The sequence below is a fragment of the Geospiza fortis genome, unplaced genomic scaffold (genome assembly GCF_000277835.1).
Source record: "Geospiza fortis unplaced genomic scaffold, GeoFor_1.0 scaffold95, whole genome shotgun sequence".
NCBI classification, from domain to species: Eukaryota; Metazoa; Chordata; class Aves; order Passeriformes; family Thraupidae; genus Geospiza; species Geospiza fortis.
In genome coordinates this window covers 2,967,285-2,984,139 of record NW_005054333.1, presented here as the reverse complement: position 1 = coordinate 2,984,139, position 16,855 = coordinate 2,967,285, and the positions used below count along the sequence as shown (strand labels likewise).

At 38.0% G+C, this 16,855-nt stretch overlaps 1 protein-coding gene across 1 annotated transcript in view; it reads right to left on the bottom strand.

Annotated features, from left to right (window-relative positions):
- The window catches only part of JAZF1 (JAZF zinc finger 1), an 84,840-nt gene extending 68,743 nt beyond the window's left edge, over window positions 1-16,097 (bottom strand). The window contains exon 1 of the mRNA XM_031057670.1: window positions 16,027-16,097. The gene's annotated coding sequence lies outside the window, so the exon portion shown is untranslated. The remainder of the gene's footprint in view (window positions 1-16,026) is intronic.
- Window positions 16,098-16,855: the final 758 nt, after the last annotated feature.

Genomic DNA, 16,855 nt, shown 5'->3' with positions numbered 1-16,855 from the left:
AGCTGTATTATATACATACCATGCATTTAAATGAATAAATGCCTAAATGGCAAGTCCAGGAGGCCAACTGATCCAACCTATTACATAAATGCCAAGCAAAAAGAATTTGAAAGAAGTCTACCAGCATCTGTGCTTTCACAAAGCTGCCAGCACTGCATGTAGACTTTTACTAGAAAGCAGCCCTTGACAGAGCACCTTGATAGTCTGGTTTCTTGTTTGGTTAAACCAGAATTTTAAAGCAGAAGACATGCAAGAAAACGAACAGTTGAGGGCAGAAAAACTAACCATACCTTTCTAAACTACAGCAGAGTCATCACTTATGTTAGTGAAAATTTCTGCATTTAATTCACATGAAATTGCCCATCTTGTCCAGTCTTGAAAAACCAATCTCTGTTATATATTATGGAATTTAAAGTAACATCTGTGTCTTTGAAATTAAATTAACATAGTTCTATTTGATTAGCTTATTAACTGCAATTCTCAATATGCTGTAGGAACAGACACCAACTAGAGAGATGCAGCTGACACCACCACCTGTCTGATATAAAGTACTTTTTATCATGGACATGGAGGGATCTGTCAGCAGCCAGCCAAAGCATCAGACAGATTAGGAAATGACACAGGGGCAGAAAAATGACTTGCATCAGATCACAAAGCAGATAATTGATGGGATGGGGAACAGAGCCTGTGCCTTTTGGCTCACAGCTTCATACCTTTGCTAATGGCTTTCCCAAAAATCAAATGATGTAAGGAAAGAGCAGTTTGTAACTTGCGCTACATTTAACAGAGACAGTATTTGAGGAAAAATACATTTAAGCATTTTACATGCTATTGGGAATATTTATTATTCATTCTCTAATTTCCACAGAAAACATTTCCCATTTCATCCCCATATAAAATAAGAAGATCTGAAGGTGTATGTTCACACTTAGTCTCAAGGTTATAATGCATGGACAGAGGTAAAGAATGAATATGGCCTCCTTGTAGACTCCACTCTCACTTTTTTTTCCCTACTGGTGAGATCCTGTGCTCCTCTTCATAGCAATGAATCCTTGATATCCTGTCACCACCTTTAACCTACACGACACCTCTTAAATCACAGAGCTTCTCACCACATCAAATATAAGCCTTTAGCTCTGTCACTATTCTTTCAGTGCACTGAGAAATAGAAACGCTCTTAATTTACTCAGAGAAAAATAAAACCACCACAGAAGCATAGTCTGAGCTGCATTGATTTAATCTTCACAGGAAATTGGGGGTGGGGGAAAAGAAAAAAGAGCACAAATATGCAGTCAGGCAGCAGGAGCTGCAAGGTACTGGCGGCCAGTTCTTACAGCTCTGAGCTGCTTTGGCTGAATTGCTCCTCAGGGATTACCTGGTTTTGTTCTCAAAGCTGCATCACAGACATTACAATGAAATGCTACTTTCTGTGAACTGTTGCTCTCATGGAAAAGCCCTGCCAGTATGCTGTCTTTCTCTATGTACATTTTTTAGGAAAGTAAATGCTAATGTAATTATCTAGCCAAGTCTTCAGCATCTGTCGCTTGAAAACTGGGGTTATAGTTCAGATACTGTGGATTAATTGTTGAAAGTCAGCAGAAAACTTTTGGCTACAAAGGAAATTGGCACACAAACCCAACTTGAAGACCCACTATTCAATAACATTTGTCCCTTCAGATATTATTCTCTCCCATGGCTCCCTTGAATCCCTAGGCACACAGACAGCCCCCATGGATCCCACAGCTCCACAGACTTTGCTTGCCTTGCCTGCAACACACAGTATCATCAGGAAGGCAGGTGCCAAAGAGACATAACAGGAAGACTTAATTTGGGAGGTTTTTTAGATATCTGGCTGGTAGTTCTTATTCTAAGTTCCTTCTAAAACTTTTCCTGCCTTGCACTACTCTTTACAGCTCCCGCTGATCCAAAGCCAGTACTACAGCAAGGCACTTAATTTCTCATAGATATTTACTGAATTCCCCAAGGACAAACCAGTAGTTCTGTGAAGTACTGTGCGAAATATCAGAGTGCCAAACACAAGGCCATGGGGAGTTTTCTACTAGATGATATGGACAGAAGACAAATTGCCTATGACCGGCAGAAGTAATGGAAACCTGCTTCCTCCAAGCTCTTATGTGCTAAGGCTACTCCAGAGCTGCACTGCCAGACAGCATTTAGCACCTGAGACCTTTCCCTCACTACCCAGAGCATTAATTTGGGTCTTTCCTGCTCAGCCAACAACTTATTAGATGAAGATTAGATTAATTTATCTAACTTTTAAGACCTCCACCCTACTGCTAAGCTTAGTAAAAAATGCCCAACAGGTTCCACAATTCTGACTGGCAGGAAGTATGGTGGAATTTCAGGAACCAGGCTTCCTACGTATGTCTCGGGAGAGTGCTTTTTATTTATCATTAGATTTTTTTTTTCCAAATATATTTCCACATTGCTACTTAATCCAAAGTTCAGCAACTTCAAGCGCTAGCTGATATATTTCAGCATTGCTGACAGAGAAATAAAAAGGGATCAGTTTGTGAGTGGTATTACCTCTGAAGAATGATACCAAGTTCTATTCAAATGTGCATCCATTGAACTTCTCCTATGACACAGTGCTCACCAGGGAGAGCTGCAAGCACCACCTCAGCAAGTCTCTTCTGAGAATTAGCAAACAAAGCTTTTAAGCAACCCCCCAGATGACTTTATTTACCAGAGACAATGAAAGCTTTCCTTTTACATCTACTCATCAGGATGCAGAAATAACCCTGCAATAACCCTTCTCTAACTGTTAAAATGAGATACTGGCTCCCACCCATCACACCGAAGAACCTGTCCTGGACTCAGTTTGTGTATTGTGTCCTTTGAATTCTCCTTTCTTGATATGTTTCAGTCATCCCATAAGCTGACCCAGGTTTTTACTCCCCTCAGATACTTCTATCCCACAATTAAACTTTTTCCCTTGTGTTTCCCTGACTGAAAGACATCCTCTACAAAACTCCCATGTTTGTACCACAAGGTGAAGCATCATCACTTTTGCTAATTGGCCCTTCCTTGTCCTCTCTTTCCTGCCAACAAAAGACCCACCCTGCATGCACAGTCTGGTCCTTGTCACTTGTACTGCAGCTCAGTAATGACCAAGTTTCTCAAGTGTGATGGGAGATCCTACCTACATCTGCCTTTCTCCTTTGTGCTTTTTGCAGCACAAAGTCTCTTGCTTTCTGTCTCATTCCTCCTTGATGGCACTGTCCAACCACTTACTACACTTGACTTTTTACATCACTTGACATGGGTCTTAGTTCCCTTCACTGAAGTTAGAGCAAGCAACAACCAACTTTTACTGAAGTCACCAGTAGTGTGCAGTTACTGAAGGCTGAAACCATATGAAACCAATACATTTCTTGTGGTTCTTTCAATGCACAGTAAGTGAGCACAGATTGGCTGCAAATTCAACCCAGACTTAGAAACCTCAGCAAATGTTCCTGTGAACTTGATCCAGCCTTCAGGTTTGTTTCATCCAGTTTCAGGTTTCATCGTGAAAGTTTTAGTCGGCCCTACATGCTGCCCCAATAAACCATGCCTCAAATGAAATAAGGACATCAGCAAAAATGAAGAACTCATCAGATAGCAATGTTTTAGCTTTATACCATATGTAAGAACATGCATTGACAAGCAGTATGTATACAATTACTGCTCTTGCAAATCAAACATTGTTCATGGTAATGGACTTCTACTTGAGTACAATTTCTGCCAAGAAACTATTTTCAAGAAATGTGGATGGAATACCTCTGTGCCATAGCTGTTCTCTTTCCCCATCACAATAATATACCAAGAAACGAAGCCTTTTCATCACAACCTGTGCAGAAAACCTCCAGCAAGCTTTTTAGACATTCAGGATGTGAAATAATGAAGTCCAAACTTTACTGAAGCAGTATTTTCTGTCTGCATTTACCATCACTGAGGCAGCAATGGGAAAGAAGAAATAATAATGAGGAAACTGAACATCTTTTATGGATCACATGAATACAAAGCCAAAATACATGTAATTGCCTAGCTCATTGAACATACCACATATTTTCCTATAAACCTTATACTACTGGCAATGCTTCCTCACTTCTCAATCATATTAAACCAATAATTAAAATGAAAAAAAAAAGAAAAAAAGCCTAGACTTACAATACCTTTAGGAGGGCATGTAGATTGTAATTTTATGCTGCATTTCATATAAGCAGAATTTTTAAAGTTTCTTAGTCTGAAATTAAAGCAAAATCCATGTTACATTAAATTTTGGGAATTATTTAATTCCTGCATAAAAATAAAAAATACTGTTAAAGAAAAAAATATTCATAATTTTAAATCAGGTAGGAAGATAGTCAACTCCGATTTGTCACAAGCAACTGAGTCACTCTTCATTTATACACATGGGATTTGTAGAAATATTCAATTAGAAACTGTGACAGGTAGTTTCCTATAACAGATTTCAAGTCAATGTAGCAGTTAAGGGCTCTTACTGGACTGCACCTAAGTCTAAAGTAAAATCCCTGCTAACTGAAAGGGATGCAGGTTGATTTCCAGCAGAGCAGTGGTGCTGTCTACAATCCCCAGCCTAGCTGGGCTGAGTTACACTCTTCTAACTGAGCCAGATGGGTGAAATCAAAACTACCAGCAGCATTAAAACATATGATGCAAATGAACAATTATGTGCACAGGACCTTTGGTGCCAATAAGAACAAATGAGATTGCATTTCATGAAGCATGAAAGAAATATTAGAAGCTCTTTACCTATTGATTGTATGTTTCTTTTACTAGCATGAAGAAGAGTACATTCATTTTATATAACTGCACTACAGGTTTCTACAAACCTTTTTTCATCTTTCTGCATGAAATGGCAAAAACCGACAGCAACAACAAAGGACAATCTCTAAGATCATTATGATTAAGTACTGTGCAAGAGAAATCAGTAGAAAGAATTATAAAAAAATAAGGCAATATACTTTACATAGGAAAATTATTGGGAACAGGAAATCTAAGTACTCCCCATGCACGTTCTTGAAAGCCCCCGCAAAATGTCATTTTTCACTATATTTAGCAGATTATGAGAATTACATTTAGCAAGAGGTATTTTCCTCATTATTTTAAATGGTAACACACTTGGTTTTCTTTTTATTAAAGAGCTGCTGCATAGTGCTGGGTGCAAATTCAGGGCATTTCTACAATGTCAACATTGGTAACAGATAGTATTTCCGTAGTTGTTCAGATCCCAAAGATCACATTAAAAGCATAAGCTCAAAGTTTTTTGTGCTGAAAATATTCAAACCAGGCTTTTATATCCATGCTCTGTGGTTAAAAAGTCAGCATCAGTCCTGGTAATCCTCTATGTGGAGGACACGAACTGTCCAGCTACCTCTTGCAAACAGCATTGCCTGACTAACCTGGTTTAAATTGCTTCACAACTTTTCCTCAGTACTGACCTTTTAGAAATGGCAGGTGAGCAAATTAAATAAGAAAAAGTAGAGATGGAAGTCACACATAAATGCTTCGACCCCCCCTTGAACAGGGATGTTTTGTGCTAGGTTTTTTAACATTTTATTAAGCATAGTTCACATTGGAAGCTACTGCAGGGAAGGAGACTGCTTTCAACAAATACCCGAGTTTTGTTGAATTTACTATACATTGTGTGTAGCAGCAGTGGAACTTAGTACCACAGAATTGGTTGCCACCACTGCAGAAGCTATAGCTGAACTGGATGTTAAGAGGAATGGTCCTGCTATCCCCACTATAAAAGCAAGTAATAAATCCAGCCTATTCTCAGCTCAAAAGTTCTTGGGAAAGGTTTGTTCAAGGCACATGGTCAATCCCCAGCACTGACGGCGGCAGATATGAAATATTACTTATCTGCAACTTTGGAACAAGTCACCTCTTTTGCACCTCCATCCAGAATCCACAACCCACAACTATATCCCTCTCTGTTATGGTGTCTTGCTCATACATTACAAAAGCTACTCTAATTAGAAATTACTAGATATTAAACACTCATGCAAGGCCAACCCACAGCAATTCCTCAGTAAATCAAGGACAAATTAGCAGTGTCTACCCGTACAGCCCATCTATACCTGTAGACAGAATTACTGCTGTAATCATTTCCATCTCTGCCTGTATCCTCCTGTACCACTTGGGGAAATACTTGTGCCTGATTTAAAAAAAACCAACCAAACACCACAAACAAACCCCCAACACTGACAATGAAAGAAAACCTTTCTCAGTTCTCTGAAAAATTGGAACAAGAAATCCAGAGTCTGCAAAATTGCACTGCTTCGGGGAAACCAAGACTCAGAAAGTACTAAATCAGCCTGACTAATTGTACTATAACTGAGCCAAATTAATTAAATAAAGCCTCCCTTTAATAGCATTTGTTTGCTGAGCCAAGCAAGCCTTTTTGAGTGTTTCAGGTCACCATAATCCAACGTAGGTTACTTCAACAATGTGCAATATGTAACATACACAACTATTGTTTAAATGCATTGAATTAGACTTTCAGAGGTCAAAGACAGGCAATTCTATTCACAAACACATTCAACAGATATACATCAGAAAAAAACCCATGTATTTGCACCAGTTTCAGGGTTTTACTTCTACTTCGTCATGCAAGTTCTCGCTTCTACAGCCATGTAAATTGTGTTCACTGTTTGAGTTCTGGACAATATGTTTCAGAAAAATCCAAGGGAAAGATCACAGCAATCCCTTCTCTGTTTTTACATTCAAAACAAAAATTCATGAACCTATGATTTCGCCTATTGTCTCTACACTGTTAAAAATTATTTTCTGATTACATGATACCATACTTTGTTGGCAAAATTAGGTAGATTAAACAAAAATCACAGATGATATGCCAGGGCTCTTTCCTCTCAGCACTTTACAAGTTTAGGAGAGCAGCCCCAAAGGAAAACCAGAAGCCAAAGGAACCTTTTCTTCTTTCCTCCGTTTTCATCATATTAAAAGTTCCTTTACTACATAATACCTGCTCACAATCAGGGCAGTCCAACTTCACTAATTCCTTATCACAACAGATATCCTCACTGCTCTCTTTCATGCGTATGTTTTGTATCCACCAGTTGCTTTCAGATGGCTTCAGTGTTGACCTTCATTTTGTTCTAGCACGAAGCCTAGTCAGGATTCCAGCACACAACACAGGTTCCTTTCAGCTCTCTATGGAACACTGTGCTTAAAGACTGCTAAAACCGGTGCTATTCCAGTCAGAGACCTAGGAGAACCATCTTTCAAAAGCATTTTACTGGTGGACTCCAAAATTCCTTTGCTGACCTGCTAAATGAACCCTTGGCCTCAATAAGAGAGGAAACCAACTCCGTCAAGCTCTCCACCTGGTCTCCATTTCTCGGGGCACTGGAGCATTGCAGAGGAAGTGGTGGGATAAGGAATGTATCTTTGCAGGATATAAAATTTTCTCTCTGGCTCAGAATCAAATTGAGAGGTCAAGCCAATCGCAAACGTATTTAATGAAAATTAAGGCTGAGAGTAACACTTTGGAGTAGGTTTCACGTAGCAGAAGATGACATCAATGCTCTTTCCTCACGAGCCAAGTTCTCTAAGCACTAAGAATATTCTCTCATCTGCACTTAATCTCTAGTCTAGGCTATAGGCTGTCCTAAAGCATGACTTGGACAGCCTTGGCATGCAATCTCCAAACTGTGGCCCTACTTTTATTGTCTGTGACAATACATAAACTTTGTGCTGCAACTCTGTTTGCTATGTGGCCTTCATGTTTCTAGGCCCCATCCCTCACTGAACACTAGCAAGACTTTGCAAATGACATGCAAGAGCCCTTACCTGGACATGTTACATGCAAAAATGAGAATGAAGGAGAAGAGAGGAAAACACCAAGCATCTTTAGACACCTTAGGAATTATGGATATGGTTTGTTGCATTTTAATAAATTAGTGGGATATTCACCACTGGAATGAATCTAAGAATACACAATGTGCTCACATAACTAAAAACTAACATAGGAAAAAAAAGTAATTCAATAATTTGCATTTTGAACTATCAAATTTATTTGAAAATCTAATTTTAAATCTTTTTGTAGATTAATCCTGTGCGTGCTTTTTCGCAACAAATCAAAGTAGGCAGTTTTGCGATGAAATATTGTTATTTTTTAAAATCAGTGAAATTAGACAAAGAAGTGCAACTACTTTTGTACACAAGGCCAGTGATAAGTAAATTTTAGGTTCATAAAAAATCAGGCCACAGTCAATGAAAATAACCAGCAGCTGGTCTGGGCTGCCTTGGGATTCCAGGGACACCAAGTTTACCAATCTGCAAGCCATCACATGCAGCCAAGATTGTCATGACAAGCTTTTAGCAAAACACTGGGACAGCATGAACCTTTCCTAGAGTCATCTATTAATTCTGTAATTTTCTCCTGTGCGTGTAATGTTTTGTTGCTGGTAATTTAAAGAAAATAAATGTACCAGGATAGGAGGTAACTAGCTGTATATGTCCGCCATTTCTCTAAATGGTAGAGACAGGAAGAACAGACACTCCTTTCAGCCGTTTTAACTCAGATTGTACTTGAAAAGAAAACTAATCACAACTGTAAAATTTTTGCTCATCCTTCACTCATAAATCAAAGCATAATAGTTTCTCCAAGTTCTTATTTCTGCAGAGGATCTGAAACTGGGCACATCAATGTGTTTTCCAAATAGGTCTGCAAGCATGTTAGGTAACTGCAATATAAAGAATGAACATATGTTATTACCAGAGTCTAGTAAGAATTAGGACCGTATTGTGGTATGACACAGAGAAATAGACACTGAGAGCCTTATTAGCCCACACAGCTGACAGCAAAATATCTCAATACGGTTTTTTGTGCAGCCAACACAGTCATTCTGAGAACATTACTACTGCTTAGGATCAAATTTAAACATCCCAGAAATGAAATGCCTTCCTTTTTAAAGCAAGAGACAGTAAAGTATTTCTCCTTCCCCTTCGCTAAATGCAGCGACTTGTGCAAGAGACCTATGCAGAAAGCTGGGAGTTGAAACAAAACTGGCCAAGACAAAAAACAGTGCCAGGAAGACAAGATGCTTTTTTCATCAATTTTGGCATGCCACGTTGACAAAGGATGAAGAAATACCAATAGAGACAAGAATCCTGAAAATCTTGAGGACTTAATACTGACAGCTCTAGTGCTTGGTAACTGAATTACACAGAGGTGTGCACACATTCACTTGCAAGCAATGATGCTGATTTGACAGTGCTTCTTTCACTTGAGATTCATGGGGTGGAAAAGAAAAGGAAAGGAAAGAATCCTGAGTCTTGCACAGAAAAATTACCATAAGAAAGCTAATTCCCTATCAATTAAAAAAAAATCAACCCCACAACTAAAACACATTCTTTCAGTGTCCTATGTTTAAATTCACCATGTAATTCTTATTTCAAGGCATGGCATTAAAGCTTTTCCTCAAAGTGCCAATCTGCTTTTTGATCTTTACTGCTGACATGAAATAGAAGAGCTGTACATCATATAAATCTTCAGCTTTGCTTAGCTTAAAATTCATAAAGAGAGAAAGAGAAAACAAAGCCATCTGCATAAATCCTTCCAAACCAAAAGGCATTCCCCTTACCCTAACTATCATTCATTTCTGCACATCTTGTTTGAATTATCATCCGAAGTTTGTCTTGTTCCATCTCCAGAACAAGTCAAATAGCAGAGCATAAAGATATGGCTACATGAATAAAACCATATGATCTACTTGGTCACTGTTAACTTAAAAATAGGCTTACACAGAAAAATATTATCTGGCAATTGACATGTTACTTTGATCCTTTTCTTTCTGTATCCTGTCACATGCATTCCATCCAGCAGCTACTGGAAGCACTGGCATGCACCTTCAATGTGATGAGAAGCAACAATCCAAGGGAATCGCTGCACTTTTACAAAGTTGGGATATTGAATTCAAATGAGACAGTATCATGTTACGGAAAGGAAAAGTTAAATTTTAAGACAAAGAAGAAGAACTGTGGTACTAGGCACTATAAAATGCAGCAAGTCTCAACAGGTGATACAGCAATACTTCAACAGATTCACAGGCTCATATGGTCCCATTCAGAAAAACTCATCTACAATAGAATTCCTGAAATAGAAAAGTCTCCCTTGTCTCTACCCTTCTGTTTCTATATCATGGCATGAGAGTTAAGACAATGTATGCTATACAAAAAAAAAAGGCGAGGAAGGGTCTTAGTCATAAATCTTTTTAAAAAAAAAATGCTTTTTACTCATTCAAAAAAATCAAATTAACTATTTTGAGATCAAAATATCAATTTTAAGAGGTTTTATATATTTGTTGGTAGCATGTCTCAATCTGTAATGTACCATCAATGATACAACTTCAAAGTGGAAATATCGTGCCTGAATTAATTGAAAGACTCGAAGCTTGATCTATTGCTTATTGCAATAACTATTGCAGGGAATAGTTATTTTAAAGAAAGATGCTCACCGTTCCAGAATTGCTTCACTTTCCATATGCCTTCTGCAAAAGTATTTTTTTACGATGGCAAGACAGGAGAAACAAACATATTTCTCTCCACGCTCTTGACTTTCATTCCAAACTGTGCCCCAGCAGCAATTACAGTGATGGTACACAGGCATCAGAAGGCAAGGAGGAGAAATGCCAGGAAGAGAAGCTACATCCTACCCCAAACTAATCAACAGTCTCAAGATTAAAACACTCTTAGGGAATCAAAGGGGAGAAAACTGAATTGTCTCCCACAAATTACTCAAAGAACATAATGCTTGTGCTCTTAGAAAAAAAGGAAGCAACAAGATTTTCCCTGCTGCTGAGAAAAAGTTTGATAGAGCACTTTGATGGCACATCCAGCCATGGGCTATGACCTTCAAGAGGCTACAGTCCTTCATGGGCTTCTTGTGCAGCTACTGCTCATAGTTTACCCCAGGAAAATCTCTCAGGGCTGAACCACAGGAACAGTGCAATGTGTTGCAGTATCACACGGTTTGGATGCTCTGCTAAGAAACAGATGCCTAAAGATTTTTAGCTTTTTCATGTATTTGTAGCTTTATAGTTTTTTAATAAATGGTTGCATAGTTTTTAACACTTTCTCAGCCTTTCTCACACTTTAGAACAATAGCTAACCCTTTATAACACATTCTTGAAATTCTGTTTAGTCTTATTCCCAAGAAGAGAATTTCTAACATGGAAACTTTGTTTTACACCAGCACCTGAGGGACATAACAAGATATAGGACAAGGAACCCCCTGGAGAAACTCCAAGGGGCAGACCCAAGGGTGGGCTGCTGGGGTAAATGGTCCCTTATTGGTTGTACCCGCTAGATATACTAATCAATTAACTTTATAAAAATCACAGAAATCCTCTGCTATGTATGCACCTCAAAGCTTTCATTAAAGAACAGCTATTTATATTACCACTTCAATATTATTTGCAAAAGTTTTTTTTTCTGATTCCAGGCAACAAAACCCCACAGATGTAGTCAAAGTACATTGCCTCAAATCCAAAACCATCCTTCTTGTTACTGCATTAGTAACTTAGTTACTTAGTTGCCACTTTGCTGTTTGTTTTACTCCTGGAAAAAGCAGGTAATAGCAAGCTGCACAAGACACAGGGAGAGTTTGCAGTGGCCAGAACTTTACATGCAATTTTCTTTCACAAACGTATATGCTCACAGAAATGATTGATTTTACTTTTCATGGTATTAAAAAAAGCAGGCAAAGTAAGAAAGCTTTGTCTTGAAAAGTCAACGACAGGTGAAATAAAAGGGAAGTGGGGGGAGATGCCTGAGCCTATAGGAATTTACAATGGTAACAGTGAGGCAAAATCTTACTAGTTAAAAATAAAATCTGGAAGGAGGAGAGAAAATGTTAGATTGGTTCAGAGATGTGCAAGGATAATCATAGGTTCTTCATCTAAGAATGCCATCCAATTTTGATCACAGGTTCCATTTGTGGTACCAGCTGTGCATGAGAATGAAATTTATAGACATTCAACAGTCTCATTCAACAGACTGCCCAGAGGCAACACTGAAAATGTTCTCACCAGTGTGCTCTAACTGCTTGCAGGATTGATGCCTAAACGTATTTTACTATATAACCCTTCTTCTATGACCTCAATTATGAACAGAAAAACACTATTAAAAAGAACCTGGGGTTAACATAATTAAAGCATTTTGCTAGATTTTAAAAGACTTCAAGATTACAACAGTCTTTATTTTCAACAATTCCCTAATATAGCCATTATGCAATTTGAAGTAGAAACAGTATATAATTATGACTGCTTAGTTTGAGTTGTAGGTGCATACTAGTTTTCTTTTTTCCCCATCTGGATGAAACTTTTTAAAACAAAGCAATTACTGAGAAAGTAATTGTAAGAAAAATGTATTTCATGGAAATTGTAATAAATACAGAATTAATTGTTCTTTTTATGGTATATGTTTCCAATAATATATGTTACTATGGCACCTCCCACCCTTCATAATCAAGGTGAAAAGAATTTACTCCAATAATTTATGCTTTCTTCCTATTTCTGATACTTCCAATCTAAAAGTTGAAATACCTCCATTAAAATTTAATTGTAAAGAATTTTTCATCCACTCAGGTTGGGAATAAGACCTTTTTTATTATAAACATTTTTAATACTACCTTGTCAGACAAAGGAATTCTTTGCATGCCTCTGTTGTCTTCTCACTTGTGCCAGTAATAGTGGTATGCTTGTTTTGCTGTTTTCTAAAAAGCCCCAACATTCCCACAACAGCTGCTTTCCTCATTAACAGGTAACCAGCAGTATCCACATGAAAGAAACTTTCAAACATGAGAATACTGAAAAGTCTCTCTCCATGAGAATGCACCAGGCTAAAAGCCTTAGCTGCATGCTGCAATGCCAGGTAACAGAGCAACCTTGAGAGCAATCACCTCTAAAGACTCAGACCAGCACACTCAGAGGCCCAAAGAATGCTATGCAGATTCCAATAAACCCCAAGCAAAATTCATAGTCATGTTTATTAACTGAAAGCTATAAAACCTGCCTTTAAGTAGCAGTGTAAGCAATATTATTCACTGCGGCTAACTACTGCATTTCAGTACAATACAAAATATAAAGGTGTCCTGACCCATCCACAAAGGAGATGCCTCCAGAAGGTACTGGAGGATGTTGGCCCGAGTGCTCATTTGCAACTCCTGACAGATCACAGCCAGTACTCCATTCTTGTAGCAGCACCACTGAACTCCTTGCAGACAAACCTCTCCTGTATTTATAGGACGGAAACAGATTAACTGCATCTGCTTTGGCTGTAGTGTGTCTTTTATTGATTCCAATTCTGACTTCTAAGAAACCAAAGCAGAAGAAAGCAGGGAATAACCATCAATACTGGGGACTGCACTAAGGCTACACTAAACTTTGTCTGAGAAAGGGATTTGTGGCAATTCAGTCAGTGTCTGATGGAAGTGTTTGATGTAGCGGTAACAAACCATTATGACCCATAATTTATATTTTGTCCACCCATTTTAAAAGGAACGTTATCTGTCTACATGAGGATCACACACTATGGAAGCAGCATCTGTGTGCAGTTACTGAGAGCTGTAATGGCAGTAAATCTCCAGTGGAGAAAGAGTTGGAGCCTTACAGATTTAGACATCCACAATCTGAGGGCTGTTTCAGAACTTCAGAGCTCAAACAGTATTGCCAAAATAATATGCCTGAGAAAATAACCAGGGATAGAAGGGAAATGGAAACAAGAGCACGTTTCAAGTTGTAAACAGAGACTCCAGTACCCTTCCCTCTCTACTATCTGTTTTACTGTTACTTTATCCTCCCAGCTATCAAGCCAGACAACCCAGATTTATGTTTTGTTTTAGCTCATAATAGCCACCATACAACAGGGCAATGGGCAGAGCATAAAGCACACCCATTTAATCTTTCTACCACAACACACATTTAGTGCACATCTTATCATACAATTTTGGCAGTCCCTGAGAATCAGCTGTCCCTATTTTCCCAGGCTCCACGAGACCGTATGGCCCACACAGAACATATTGAATATACAAACTTGCAGAGGAAGATTGTTTTAAGGTCTGTAACTCGCAGCAGGAACGGAGCTAAGTTCAGTTCCACTTGGAAGCCATAAAAGCATGGGTTTAAAAAAAGTGCAGCAGTATCTGGTGTTTGATATCTAACAGTATGCAACATGTTTATGACATGTATTAGGCTACAAAATCTGAGTTCATAGCCTGGGACAACAAAGCAGAACTCAGCTCTGGCATATGTAGTGGGAAATAGAAAGGCATGTCTCGTACTGTAATGGATATTGCTGCTCCCTCAAGAGCTTGAGTTGCATAGAGCAGGTGGTTCAATGAAAGATACTAGCACTTTGGAAAAATTAAAATACAACTAAAAGAGCAACTAAATAGCAGCTGGTTCAAGCACAAGTCAATTCAGATTCAGTTTTACTATACAAACAACACAGTTCAGTTCTCCAGAATTACTTTTCAGAAATGACAGGGTAAGAAAGTTTGGACAAAATATGTGGCAACTAAAACTGTCTCAGTTACACAGAACTCTGTTTAAAGGGTACCAAAATAATGAAATCTAGATGAGTTAACACTTTCAGACTACTTTAAAATTAGTCTGATTCCAAACTGTATGATCAAGTCCCACTGTCTTAAAACAAGTCCCATGGTCAAGTATGTGTTCTTAAAAACAGCTTTTCCCTAAATTAAAAAAAAAAAAAAAACAACCAAAAAACCCCCAAAACCTTTCTCCTCTTTCACATTAAGTACTATAACCTCAGAAGCAAAAAGAGAAAACACCCAAGTATATGATGGAAAGAGGGAAACATACCAACATGCACAACAGCATACCAAGCCTACATATTGGAAAAAAAAGTTTTATACATTAAATGAGATCAGCAGAACTAAGTGTTAAAAAGGGTCAGGGCTAATTTCAAAATATGCTTTAGGAGTCGGACTGTCTCCAGGAAGAACAAGAGTTACTTGCCAAGTAGGAAATCATGTCAATACTGGCTATTCTTAATCACAGTCTCATGTGGTGGAGAAAATGTAGTCATTTCACCAAGTGAACACCACTCCTTACTTCCATACCTCAAAATATTCTTCCCCCACACACCCACTGACACTTTTTTGCTGCGGCAAACATTATAGAAAGTGGATTCTGTGTTTTAAAAAGTTTGTTGGTTTTTGCTTTTGTTTCACTTTTCCCATTTTTAAAATGAAGCATAATTATAAAGAAAATTTTTGTGTGACTCATGAGAGTTTGAATCAACTCAGTCTCTGCCAAACTGAATCTTGGGTTAATCTTCCAAGCTTATAGGGTTATAAGCTTGTATCTCATCCTCCAGATAGCAAAAATAAAAAAGCAAACTGGTTTTCTATGCATAAAAAGTAATAATCCATGCTGGAGTACCCTGGAGGTTTCAGTACCACCATCAGTCAATAATTGAAAAGCTGGGGCTCTGTTACTTAGAAAAGTACTTTAAAAATGATTTAATTTCTTAATTGCTTTCAAGTTTTAGATTACACAGGACTGGTAAGCAAGACTTTTAAAGATAGTTATTGTAGTTGAAAAACTTCTGAAGTTCTGTAAAAATTCCATTTATATACTGAACTATTATCAGATAGAGCTTTTTTCAATCACAAGTGAAATCTTTCTCTACTCACTTGTGTGAAGTACAAAAAAATAGGAAAGTAAGCCAAGAAAAATTATCTTGTTTGGCATGAGATTTAGCTAAAACATCAAAAGCTAAAACCTCATTCCTAAGTATTTGAGCAGTACAGCTGAAGGGCTGCATGTGCCCTATGCAAAAGTCATTAAAAACTTAGTTAAATTTTAATTCAACTGTTTTTCCAAAACAGGTGTTTTGATAGTGTCATATGACATGATGCAGAAGAGTGCATCCATAAGCAAGCCATTTTGGTTGAATATATATTATGCAAACCAAGATCAGTTATACCTAAAAAATAACCACACTTACCTGTTAATGTAACTTAGAGCAACATAGGTTGGCTGCTGAAGTTCCTGTTTTTCTAATACACGTGGGTCTGTATCTAGAATAAAGAAATACATACACAGAATTCAGCTTTGTGCATTTACACTGAAATTAGGGGACTGAATGGTGCAAAGTAACCTAAGTGGACACAAGAGGTACAAAATAGCTCAACCCAGTTTATCCAAAGAGTACACTTAGCACAGCTCCATCACTCGCTCATTCATTCATAAACACAGTATTGCATTACTTTACCCAAGAATTTGAAACATCAACAGTGATGTAATTTCCAACTGTCACACAAGCTTTCACGATCCCCCTCATAAATACTAGTTTTCACTGCTTTCCATGATTTATAGCATTTATAGCATTAAATGGCTCAAGCTTGCTTCTTTTTTAATGTAGCTATTTTAACATTTTAAGATGTTCCAAGAGTGATTAGATCTCTCTGTTGGGTCTTGAGACTTGTCTTCTGCATCTCTGAGTTTTGTTCTCTCCCTTCTCTACAGCTTATTTTCTGAAGCTCTGAATCAGAAAAGTCATACAAAAATGCTCTTGAAGCAAAATTCTTGCCAAGCAGACCACTGCCCACCAAAAGCCCCGAAGCAAACACATCCAAATTCCCTCAAGTGCTTTCTCACTCAAACGAGAAAATATGTTTTCAATCACCCTTTCCATTGTCCTTTGCAGTTAAGTTGTGCTTTTATCTAACAAAGGATTTTTGGTTTGAATTTTTGAAACCAAAGCCAAGGGAGTATGTTCATAGTTTAGACAGCATTCTTATCCCAAAACCCAGGGTTATATTGAATTTTCAATA